Source organism: Eublepharis macularius, chromosome 5 (genome assembly GCF_028583425.1).
Source record: "Eublepharis macularius isolate TG4126 chromosome 5, MPM_Emac_v1.0, whole genome shotgun sequence".
NCBI lineage: Eukaryota > Metazoa > Chordata > Lepidosauria > Squamata > Eublepharidae > Eublepharis > Eublepharis macularius.
In genome coordinates this window covers 111,868,129-111,881,694 of record NC_072794.1, presented here as the reverse complement: position 1 = coordinate 111,881,694, position 13,566 = coordinate 111,868,129, and positions in this window count along the sequence as shown.

Genomic DNA, 13,566 nt, shown 5'->3' with positions numbered 1-13,566 from the left:
TTTTTGTAAAAATTTGGCAGGGAATCCATCCCTGTCTGAAGCTTTATTATTTTTTTCAAGGATTTGATAGTGACTGTAACATCTTCTGTTGTGATTGGTTGGTCCAGATATTGTTTATGTTCTTGTGAGTTTTTTTCCAAATAATTTCCTGTGATGATAAATAATTTAAAATATGATTAGTGTCAGGACTGTCTGATGTACAAATGGTTTGGTAGTATTCAGCAAATACATCGGCTAATTTTACAGAATTAGTTTGAGTTTTTCCTGGGTGCCTTTAATAGCTTGTATAGAATGTGAGGAGGTTTTTTCCTTTAATTTTCAAGCAAGTAAGTTTATAGATTGGGTGGCCTTTTTTGTGTTCATCTTCTAGTTTTCTTATTCTAGATATCATTTCATTTCTAATGTTTTCTTTTTGCTCTTCATGACAGGAGGCAATGGAGATTAATTTCCCTCTAAGTACCACTTCCACAGCATCCTACACGTGGATTTGAGGAATGCCACATAGTTTGTTTCTATTGTTTAATTTCTAAAGAGATTTCAGAAGAAATGTATTTGTTAAATAAAAGTGATTTATTTAGTTTCCAATTTGTGTGATGTCAGTTATTCTCAGTGTACATTCTGCCAAGCATAGTCTGTCCACAACTTGTCACCAATCCTTGATGTAAAGAGTTCAACTAATTAATTTAGGAGATAAGAATATGTCATTTAAATATATAATTTAGAAGATAAGAATATGTAATCACTCGTTGTGTATATGTTGTGGATAGAAGAGAAGTATGTATAGTCTGTTACCAGTGGGTTTTGAAGATGTCACTAGATCAATAGATAAAGCCTAAGAGCCATTAATTGATCTTAGCAGCTTAGTAACTGTATTGTTCATTTTAATTGCTTTGACACGATAGGCAGTAAAATTTAAAAGGTCATTCAGAGAGGAGTGATACAAATGTTTACTGCTGACACATTGATTTACCCATGCTGAACGAAAGCAGAATTGAAAGCCAAGAGAATCAAGTGCACTCTGCATGAAGACAGCTCGCCAGGTTGTTTTGATCTACAAGCAGCTCTCCACACTGAAAGCAGTGAAAGCAGCTTTCTCAGTAATCATGCTTTGCGGTATTATCCAATACAATTTTTAAAGTTTGTATATGTACACTCACACATTATGCAATGCATTTATATTTTGTATCACTTTCATATTTATCAAAATACTTAATTTCACAGGTCAAGGGATGGTGTCATGGAAATATAAATAATAATAATAACTGTGCTTATATACCACTCTTCTACACATATTAGTGCCTCACCCAGAGCAGTGAACAAGTTAGTGTTATTCTTATCCCCACAATGGAGCTGGGGCTGAGAGGAGTGGCTGACCCAAGGCCACCTACTGAACTCATGTCAGTAGTGGGATTCAAACCAGTAGACTGCTGATTATGGTTTAGAACACATACTTAGTGAAACATATGCATTCTAAATAACGCTGTATGAACTTCACTGTAGTTCTTTTTCTAGTATGGTGTATAACTGGTGCTTCTTTATCTTTGACAGCCAATTAAAAATAGTGAACAGTATCAGATAAATGTTCTGTAATTGTTAGCAGAGACCAAGGATGATCTGGTCATGTAACTTTTCCTGTCATTTTTACTATCCATCTCTCTTATCTTGCAGCTGGGCATAGGCATAGTGGTACTTTTGGCTAGGTAGAATGTCACATGATTGGAAATAGTAAAAAAGAATTAAATTATGATCGGTTTGATATTTATCTATGTTATCATATGAAAAGATCTTAGATTTCTGCATAAGATAATATATAAAAATGGTAATCCAAATAGGAGATCAGGGTTTTGGCCAAAAGAAATCTCATGAAGATCTAGGCAGGAAACTTAACCTTGTAATACGTGCTACGATAAGTTGAATGCATTTCATCGTTAATGTGACTGAGTTAGATTTCATTAAGAAATGTTAGGAAACTTAACCTTGGAATGGAGACTGTTCCAGTGCAATATAGAACTTTGTTATTTTACATGACTGCTGCGGCAAAACTTTTGTATGCGCAGAAATGGAAGACACAAGAAATACCAACTGTAGAAGACTGGATTTACAAATTGTTGTACATGGCAGAAATGGATAAAATGACAAGGAAACTTAAAGATGGTTGTTGGGGGTTTTCCGGGCTGTATTGCCGTGGTCTTGGCATTGTAGTTCCTGACGTTTCGCCAGCAGCTGTGGCTGGCATCTTCAGAGGTGTAGCACCAAAAGACAGAGATCTCTCAGTGTCACAGTGTGGAAAAGATGTAGGTCATTTGTATCTACTCAGGAGGGGTGGGGTTGAGCTGAGTCATTCTGTAAGAGTTTCCCAGGGTGTGGAATGCTAATGGCGGGAGGCTTCACTGAATCCTGAGGAGGTTCTTTTGCATATGGATTGGTGCTTGATGTGCTAATCTTCTCTGCAGGGCTATTGTCGGGTGTGGAGTGTTTTGTTGGCCTGGTGTTTTTCAGAACTGGAGCCCATGCTCTGTTCATTCTTAAGGTTTCTTCTTTCCTGTTGAAGTTTTGCTTATGCTTGTGAATTTCAATGGCTTCCCTGTGCAGTCTGACAAAGTAGTTGGAAGTGTTGTCCAGTATTTTGGTGTCCTGGAATAAGATACTGTGCCCTGTTTGAGTTAGGCTATGTTCAGCCACTGCTGATTTTTCAGGCTGTCCAAGTCTGCAGTGTCTTTCATGTTCTTTTATTCTTGTCTGGATGCTACGCTTTGTGGTCCCGATGTAAACTTGTCCACAGCTGCAGGGTATACGGTATACTCCTGCAGAGGTGAGGGGGTCTCTGCTGTCTTTTGCTGATCGTAGCATCTGTTGTATTTTTCGGGTGGGTCTGAATACTGCTTGAAGGTTATGCTTTTCCATAAGCTTTCCCATCTGATCAGTAATTCCTTTGATATATGGCAAAAACACTTTTCCTGTAGGTGACTGTTTTTCCTTGGTTGTTTGATTCATCCTGGGTTTGATTGCTCTTCGGATTTCATTTCTGGAGTAGCCATTTGCCTGAAGTGCGTGGTTTAGATGATTAATTTCCTCATTGAGAAAGCGCGGCTCACATATCCGTCTTGCACGATCCACTAATGTTTTCATTATGCCTCTTTTCTGTCGGGGGTGATGATTGGAGTTTTTGTGTAAGTAACGATCAGTGTGAGTTGGTGAGACGAAGTCTTCGAAGACGAAGACGAAGACGAAGACGAAGACGAAGACGAAGACGAAGACGAAGACAAAGACAACCGGGCCCCCGGGGGTCGCGGCTGCGCCGCTCCCCCCGACGCCTCCCGCCCTGCCTCCGGCGGGCCGGGGGCCCCCGGGGGTCGCGGCTGCGCCGCTCCCCCCGACGCCCCCCGCCCCGCCGGAGGCGGGCCGGGGGCCCCCGGGGGTCGCGGCTGCGCCGCTCCCCCCGACGCCCCCCGCCCCGCCTCCGGCGGGCCGGGGGCCCCCGGGGGTCGCGGCTCCCATTACACGGGGGCGCGGCTGCCATGGCTGGGTATGCCATTACACATTGTCACAATTTTAGCATAATATAGTTGTGTTTCACATTTGAAAAGAACTCACATCTTCTCAGAGTGATGGATTGCCATGAGCAACCCGCCTCACTGCTCCAAGTTTGTGGCTTGGGTTTGGTCAGCACTGCTCCCTCCACTCAGAGCACAGTATGGAGAAAATTGAGCGAGCAAAGTGACGGCTTTGCGCTATGTAGGCAGCTGCTCCTTGTGGATTTTCCTCTGTCTCTAGTGACCCAGTCTTCTGCAGGCAAGCAGAGAGTGGGGGCAGGGGCAAAACTAAAACAAAATTGCCGAACAACCATCTGCACAAACAAGGGTCTTCTCCCAGGCAGAGGAGGGCACTGTGATATTCCTCTCCTGAGTGGCCGTTTTTTGTAACACTACACTTCCCAGGTAACATTGCATTACCTGACATGTAAAGAACATGTTCCAGGTGCTACTGTGTAGTTTAGCTCTGAGGAAGGTAGGGGTTGGGGAAGGAAGGCACCTCAGTGGGTATAATGTCACAGAGTCCACCCTCCAAAGCTGCCATTTTCTCCATTTTCTCTGTAGTGTGGAGATGAGTTGTAACTCCTGGAAATCTCCAGGCCACACCTGGAGGTTGGCAGCCCTAAATGTATAGGTAATATTACATTGTGCCAGGGACAAACGTACTAGCAATTTGATTAGGGAAGAACAATTTTTAACGAAAAGTTGGAACCATTGCTACTTCCTGACAAAAATGAGAGCAGAATCTTTTGACCAGTTCTATCTCACGGAAATCACTTATGCATTTACTAATTTTGTCCAGTCTGGCAGGGGAAAATGCTGAATGAGGTCTTCATCCTTTACCCAAGAATTCTTTAGCCTCCACAATAGAGGTTGCTACAGAAAAGAAGACCATCATTGGTGAAATCTGTATCCAGCAGTCCCTGTTTTGAAGAACAGCCCCTTCAGATCAGTGATGCAGAACAAGCTCCCCTCTTTCCAAAACATCTGTTTCTTTTTCTTCCCCTGATCTCCAGGTTCCTAGAGACCCATTCACCTGTGACTGCCATTCCAGTTTTAATCCCTTAATTAATCTTTCAAAAACTGGCAGGGTGGTTATAGCCCCCATGAGCAAAATGAAAATGAAAAGAAGGCTTAAAAATGTAATGAAACAAAAATGACTTGTGGGAAAAAGTCTATTATTGTATATGTCAGTTAATGATGGTGAGAAAAACTCTTGTCGAGAGTTTGCACTTGATGCCTGCATTGACTGGGCCTCTTCCTCAGGTTGTGCAGTGGCACAGGGGGATGCTGATGGATAGACATAAGCCCAAAGCCCTTCTTGGCAGGGGGAGATACACAGATAAAGAATATTTTAAAAAAAGGTCACTTCCATTATCTCCTTGTATTTCAATGAGGTATGCGGACAACTTTCTTATACAAACCTTGCAAAGTAAGGCAGGCCTTTAGTATCATTTCCTGTCTACCTTGTTAGCAATTTTACAGCATCCTGGGTTAAAATGCTTGCAAGCAGCCGGAAATCAGCAATTAAAAGCACATTCACCTTGTATCGCCCCGTCACCCTTTGGTGTGCGGGGTTCCCCAAGGGGCGATACTCTCCCCGATGTTATTTAACATCTATATGTGCCCCCTCACCCAGTTGGTGCAAAGGTTTGGGCTGGGCTGTCATCAATATTCGGATGACACTCAGCTTTTTCTGTTGATGGACGGCCGGCCAGACACGGCCCCAGACAATCTGGCCAGAGCTCTGGAGACTGTGATGGCATGGTTGAAACAGAGCAGGCTGAAATTGAACCCCGTGAAGACGGAGGTCCTGCAGCTGGGACGGGGGCTGCCAGATGTTGGGATCCAGCTCCCTGCCCTGGATGGGACACCACTGGCAACTTTGCCAGTGGTGAAGAGTCTAGGCGTGCTCCTGGATGCCTCCCTATCGATGGAGGCCCAGGTCACGGCAGTTGCCAAGTCTGCATTTTTCCATCTTCGTCAGATCAGGCAACTTGCCCCCTACCTGACGCCCCAGTACCTGGCTACAGTGACCCATGCAACTGTCACTTCCAGGCTAGATTACTGTAACTCACTCTACGCTGGGCTACCCCTGGGCCTGATCCGGAAACTACAACTGGTCCAGAATGCGGCAGCACGGGTCCTGACTGGTATATCTTACCAGTTACATATCACACCTGTCCTGCGCCAGCTGCACTGGCTTCCGGTTGAATTCTGAATCAGGTTCAAGGTATTGGTTCTTACCTTTAAAGCCCTGAGTGGGTTGGGACCGGCATATCTTCGGGACCGCCTCTCCTTGTACGTTCCCCGGAAACTGCTTTGATCAGCGGATAAATGTTTACTGGTGGTCCCCGGCCCTAAGGAAGCCCGCCTCGCTTCAACCAGGGCCAGGGCCTTTTCAGTCCTGGCCCCAGCCTGGTGAAACACTCTGTCAATGGAAACCCGGGCCCAGCGGGACATATTATCATTCTGCTGGGCCTGTAAGACAGAGCTGTTCCGCCAGGCATTCGGTGGTTGAAGGGGGCGATGCCATGTCGGCCTCCCACCTTTGGGGGGGGGGTTCTCCCCACCATTGCACTTCGTTAATTTATTTCATTATTGTTTTGTATATTGATTTTAGTAATGTTGTTTTCTTGTTTTTATTGATTTTAAACTGTTCACCGCCCAGAGCCCCTGGGGATGGGTGGTATATAAATTGAAATATAAATAAAATAAATAAAATAAATGTCCTGCAGAGACTTGCCAGGCTTGAGGCGCCGTGCACTTTGGCCATTTGCAGTGTGATGCAGATGATCCACTCTGTTGCCTGTGTCAGACATTGCTGAGGCCTTACTATTTGTGTTCATTTTAATCAAGGCTCCAGATAACCAAAAATCAAAGAGAGGACTGGAAGCAGTTGCAGGCCATCCATTTCAATGACTGCATGGGTAGCTGAGCCCAGCAGCTATGGCACCATAACCCTCTGTCACCTGTTTTGGTTCAGAAGGAGCTTTTAAAATCCATTCTTAATGCAGGAAAAGAGGGCTTCACAAACCTCTCTCCTCCTCCTCATTTTGAAATTAGCCCCACACCTCCAGAGGCCTGAAACATCTGCGGCAGCTCTTGGTTAAAAACTTTTCTCCACCTAGTGGCCTGCATCACTCATCCAGAGAGCAATGTGCAGGGAGAGGCATGTCTTGCCATGGAGGAGGCTTCTTCTTTCATTTGCCATTCCTTTTAATTCACTCCCATCCATGAAACAAAGCAGTCTCTTCTACTTGAACTAGGGTTGCCAGCTCTGGCTTGGGAAATTTCTGGAGATGTGAGCGTGGAGCTTGGGGAGGACAAAGTTTGGGGAGGGGAGGGACCTCACTGAGGTACAAGTCCATAGAATCCATCCTCCAGAGTAGCCTTTCCCCCGGGGGAAATTAATCCCTGTTGTATCGAGATCAGTTGTAATTCCAGGAGATCTCTGGGCCCCACCTGGAAGTTGGCAACCATAACTTGAAGCCTTTTTTTAAAAAAAAATACAGGTGAGCTTGTCAAATGCTGAGGGTGTGACCCAACTCCAGAGTCCCTATTTGCTACCCCTTCTTCCCAACTTTTCATTTAAAACTAAGTTGAGTTCATTTTTAATGAACAAGCAATTAAATATTTGTGACTGTTGCATGTGTTTTCCATTACACAGTGTGAAAATGCAAGCAAGGGGCCTTCAACTCAGTGCCTAGTGCTGCATTGGTTAAGTAAATCTGGAGATTCAGAAAGGCCTGTGCGGGCTGGTGTGGTGACCTTAATGTATAACTATTACATGACAAGGTCTTTTAAAAGACCTCTCCAGCATATAAAGGATGGAGGAGCTTGTTGGACAGCTATTGGTCATCCTGGGCCCTGGGGCAAAACAACTGAAAACAGGTAAGAGGTGATGTCTTATACTGAATTAGCACAATTTCTCTTTATATCAGAGTGTATGAACTTTGGAGTTACACATCGCTTGAAGTGGTATAAAAATAAGTGTGTTCTTCTATAAAGAAACCTGCAGCTGAAGACTGGCTGCTGATTTGAATTCAGTCTGAGGGATTCAGCACTTGGCTTCCTAGCCCTCTTGACTCCTGGGCCCATAGCCCACTTGCTTCCTCCCCATACTGCACCTGTCTGTTTCTTCTTTACCAGCTATGGCATTCAGCCTCTCCTGTTCTTGTCTGCTGAGTGAGTCCCCCCTCCCCTCCTGAGACATCATCATATGGACACAAGGATTGCATGCCCCCCTCCATTTTGCCAGCCTGTCTCCTTCTGTCATTCAGCTGACACTTGACAGGGAGAGGCTTCAATTGCTGAGTGTTTGCCTGTCACAAGTGGGCACCTAGCAAGTCTAGATGCATCAGAAAGCGTATCTGAGGTTCTAGGAGAAGGACGAAAAGGTTTTTTGTCTAGTTTATCATCTAGGTCAGCTGTCTAGCTGGCCCCAGCAGCAGCCCTGCCCCAGCTCAGTATTCAAAGTAAAGAGAAGGGAAGAGGAAGTTCTCCATAATTGCCCCTGACCTCTGAGCTCCATGAACAATAAATTACATCACAGAATAAGGCATTGATGTGAATATTAATAAATGTTATTATTACATCTAATGGGATTACATATATTAATGATACTAAATATCTTTTTAATTTGTTATTTGATTAGTTAATATCCGATTGCAAATCCCGAAAGAGCTGAGGCATTGTAAGGGGCAGCCAGTTCCTTTTCTTTCATATGTTGTTATGTGTGGTTTACTTTGCTAAGCTGATTAAGAGAGAACCAAGAGACCCAGTGCGGTGTGGTGGTTAGAGTGTCATACTAGGATCTGGGAGACCCAGATGTGAATCCCCACTGTGCCGTGGAAGCTCGTTGGGTGACTCTGGGTCAGCCTCATGCTCTCAAACTCATCTACATCACAAGCTTATTGTGAGGATAAAAGGGAGGACAGGAGAAGCTGCTTTGGTTCCCCACGGGGAGAAAGGTTGAGTATAAATGATGTAAATATAAATAAACAAACAAATTGTTAGGTAATAATCAGGGATGATCAGTTGATTTTTTCCAGTGGAAGCTGATTGGAGATTATTACCCCTGTTTATTAACCAACATATAGGGCAGGGGTCACCAGGGTGTCCGTGTGTGCCATCGCGCCCACTGATACCTTTCCTGATGTTTGCCAAGTGTTCTTAGAAAGTAGGCAGGGCCAGATGGTGCTTTTTTCCAGCAGGTCTTCTGATTGGCCATTGGTGATCTGATTGGCTGTGTAAATTTTTTTAAATGGTGCCGTGGCAGCAAATGCCATGAAAGCACAATTATCCCACTGTGAGACTGATGGTAAGCTGTGTATGCATACTTTTTAAAAAAAAAACCAAGATGTTTATTTTAAATGTTTAAACAGAACTTCTTCCTGAAACGTTGAAGATTTACTATTAGAGTTATGTATAACCTCACATCTTGACATTTTGTGGTTGGCTCCACCTCCTGTGACAGCCATTTTGTATTTGCTTCTACCACCTGTATCAGGATTGCCAGGCTTCTTGCTGTGCCAGGAGACCTCTCACTGGCAGCCTCCATTGCCTGCTGCATCTCTGTGTGGTGGGAGGAGAAAAAAAGTCAGTGTCATGTGTAGCATGACAACACTTGTGGAGAAAACCCAAGACTAATGTCATCATGTCACTCTAGGAATTGCCAGAAATTCCATGGTTTTACAGCAACAACCTGGTGCGGTAAGTTAGGCAAGAGTGTGGATGGATTATTTATTACTGACTAGCACAAGTAAATACATTATCAGAAATGTTACATGAAAAGACATTACATAAGCTATATTTAATAAGCAAATATAATCCATTTAATTAATACAGAACTACGATAGACTCTAGCAGCTGTCAGCTGCATAAAATCTGGCCACTTTATCTGTGATCCAAGGCTCATGGCCTGAGAGGAGCAAGGAAATATATGATTCCTTTGATCTACCTGAAATTCTTTGGAGAATAGGAGTAATGAAATTATATCTTAAGATCACAATAAAAACAGCAATACCATAAGACATGCCCAACTTCCCCACCTGCACAAGGGCATATATGTTCCTGGTATGGTGGACTAGCTGCAGCTTCTGAACATTCTTCAGGGTAGTCCCAAGTAAAGCATGTATCAGTAGTCCAATCTAGATGTAATTAAGCATGGATCACTGTGACTTGATCTCATTCAGCCAGGAATGAGTGCAGCTCACATTTCAACCAACCTACTCTCTTTCTGCTCCATGTTCTTTTATGTTACATACACACTAGCTGTTTGTGATTTGAAGAAGGTCTACAGCAAAGCAAAGAACTAATCTTACATCTTCGAGTACAAATGCTGCACATTAATTTCTGGCCCATTTTTAAGCCAATGCTTTGAGGAAATTGCTAACCCACACCATCAAAGGAACAGTAAAAAAGACTTTGCTCAGGCATGTCCATTACTTTTGTGCTAAGAACAGCACAGCTAAAAGTGAGTATTTGATATAAAGTTCATTCTTCTTAATTTCATACATTAGAAAGCAGTCCTAACCCTGTCTACTAAGAATCCTACTTAAGTATGGTCAGCGGGGCTTATGACTAGGAAAGGGTTTTTAGAATGGCAGTTTGTCCCTGAAAATCTGGATTTTCACCATATTGAGAAAAATATTTACCAGAGAAGCTCAGAGGGTCCATTATGTGTGCTGCTTCCATTTCAGGCAGGTATGTGTGTGTTTAACATTTGGGTTTATGGGAATGCTCCCTGAGTCTCCTACAATAGCTGACAATGACTAACAAAAAGAACAAAAAACGACATCTTACGAATGTATGAATTTCAGCTGACCAACCCAGAACTATATGTAATTTCTACTGAAACCCTGCAATTATGAGGACAATTTGCATGGCAACTGCTGGAGCCTTTTGGGAAGAGGGAAACTGAATGATTCTTGTTGTAATCCCATTTTAGGCTGACATTTTAAGGCTAGTGCCACTTGCAAAGGACGCTGTTGGAGAGTTTTTGCCCCATAAGCTTGCTTTCCTTGTTTTGGAATGCTCCCTATGCTTGGGCTCTTAGTAACTAAGCAATCTGGGAACATGCTTTCAAGAAGCAGCCAAAAGACATAAAATGTTGATGATTCTCTGCCAGAAAAAAAGCAGTTAAAATTAAAACAAAACAATCAGATGTTGGACATAGATGAAGCTTTCTAGGAGCAGGAGCAGACCTGTATGTTGTGTGCACCTGTTCTCTACTTGTGGGATACTGGATAAACTAGATGTGTGTGGGAGTCTAGTGATTAAGAAGCCCTGTTGCAAGGGGGTTGGTAAGATTGAGTTTTGGACTCTTTATCTGTCATCTTTACGTGGGGTCCAAGCATCATTTACCAAGCACCATTCAAAACTGAAACATGGCTATCCCTTCCAGAGTCTAATACTTATATCCCAAAAGATAAATTTAAATTTTATTTCTGAAGCATCGTAAATGGATCGTGTCATGGTAATGGGCTTGCATCCTGGGTCTCCTCTCATTTCTTGTAAAACATACCCTCCCCCCAATTCCACCGCTAGAACATTGGAACTGGGAACTTCTTTCACACTGACTATAGCATATATAAATTGAATTCAGAATGAAAAGATATACCTCCCATTGATCATCAGGACAAAGGTCATTGTTGGCATTACAGCAGATGAGATACTTGGCTTGAGCTTACTCTGTTGTCTAGGAAATGGAGATGTTTGCTAGGATTAATGTTCCTATCCATGGTACCAGTGACATTTCAGATGCTATTCTCCCAAGCAGAGGAGTCAACTGGACATAATACTCTTCTCTGGGAGGCAGATCTGTCTTCTAATTAGGGCATCATGCTGAAAACTATTAGCTAACTAGGGAAGCAGAGTTCCTGCATTTTACTGGCAGAAAATGTTTTGATATATGCAGTCAATATGTAGTGGGCATTAAGTAGGGTGAGATGCACATGAGCTCCAGTGCTAAGCTGCAGAAAAAACTTGTTTGTCCATTGAATTGCTCAAAAACAGTGTGTTGGTTCCCTTCCAACAACAAAGTTCCTCCACATTGCAACAGCCAGTATATAATAGGACCTCACATGGTGCTAGGGTTTCCAGGCCTCCTGCTATGGTGGGACACCTCCTACTGACAACCTGCTTGGAGTGGCAGTGGGAAATTTCTTCTAAAAATTGCTATCAGACCAACAGCAGAACATCACTCTAGGGAAATTTCTAAAACATTGGAAACTCTATGGCTTTACCATAGAATTTTTGGCAATTCCTAGACAGGATGGACATAATGTCTGAGTTTCCCCCAGAAGTAATGTTATGCTATCACCAATGCCCCCCATGTCCCCTCTAGGTCTCTCACAGGTTGGCTGGCAACCTCACATGCTGCCCTCAAACCTGAACTACAAAAAGGTTTTGCATACTTCCTATATTATCAATAGAACTAAGTTTAGCTTTAGTCTACATCAAATATGGCAAGAAATTTTGTATATTTAGTTAGTATGAGATTTGAACATTTGGAGTTGCTGCACCAATCTACTGGTGCAGACTCTACAATAACAGCAATTAAGCTATAAGTGCCATCTTAGAGGTACCCTCTGCTAGGAACTTCCACTCTTTAATGGAAGGTTTTCTGTTTTCCAGTTAAGCCCCAAGCCCCTCCATCTGTCTCATTTTTCATGTTTGGTTGTGTTACATTATCGAGCATCAAGGTATATCTTGAGGTGGGGATGTGGGCCTGAACTGAGAAGGTTTCTTCACAAGAGAATACGTTAAAATTAAAAAGAGAATTTGTAGGAACTGAAACTAGCCCATTAACAGCAACAGCGCGCTGTAGCACAGCTCTTACAATTCCCTTCTCCTAATGCATCCCAGATTATTAAAGAGCTACTTATTTATTTATCATATTTTATTTTTAGCTACTGCTGTTCCATGCAGGTGTTTTCTCTCTGCATGGCCAGTGTTCTTAGCTTTGTTCAAATTACTTTTCTGGGTCATTTAACAGTGGAATTTGAAAGGAAGTGGGATTTGGATTTTGAAGGCAGCCTAAAATCCATCTCAGGATAGTTGAGAGTGTGAAATACCTTCCTGTGTTCTTTGAATGACTGAAATACCTTCCTGTGTTCTTTAAATTATATACAGTATTTTGTCACACCGAACATCTAATGTGTGTGCTTATGTTCTCTGTGGGCATGGGTAGAGATGCTTTGCTTCTTCTGATGGCTCTTGAGCTGCTTTCCCCTGCAAGAAAAGTCCATCCCAGAAAGCCAGTTGTAGCAACTGCTTGCCTAGAATTATATAGGCTTGCCAACAACAGGATGAGGAATTCCTGGAGATTCGTGGGTAGAGCGCAGGAAGTGCAGACTTTGGGGAGGGGAGGGGACTTTGGCAAGCATGCCTCCTCATGTGAGCTTGGCAACTGGCAAAAGACTTAAATTGTGGTGGCGGGCCTTGCCAGTGATGTAATAAGGTCACTGGTGACACAGTGACATCACCCCCTTGCACCTCAAAGTGATGTCAATGTGACGCTGGTGATGTTCTAGCATTTGTTTTGCCAAAATTCTAGGGCGTCCCTGGCAACATACTGATGTCACTTTCAGATGCATGTAATATTTATTTATGTCATTTATAGTCTGCCTTTCTCACTGAGACTCAAGGCGGATTACACAGTATGAGATTAGTACAATCAGTATCAAGTACATTTCAATGAAGTATCAAGCATTTCATAAACAATACCATAGGGTAAATAGATAAAAGATTAAAAGACATAGTATTAGCAAGAATCCACTACAGAGTAGAAAAAATACTGAAGCAGATCATAATCAATTCTAGGATTAACATGAGACAACATGGAGCACTGGTGGTACACTGGAGTACATATTTAAAGCAGCAGATAATATGTAAGGCAATATAGTGATGAAGTCTATGCTCCCCAACTTGTCAGTGAAGCATCTTCCCTGCAATATAGCCCTCCCATTTGAGTAAAAAGCCTTTTTGAATAGTTCAGTTTTGCATTGTTTACAAAAAGCCAGGAGAG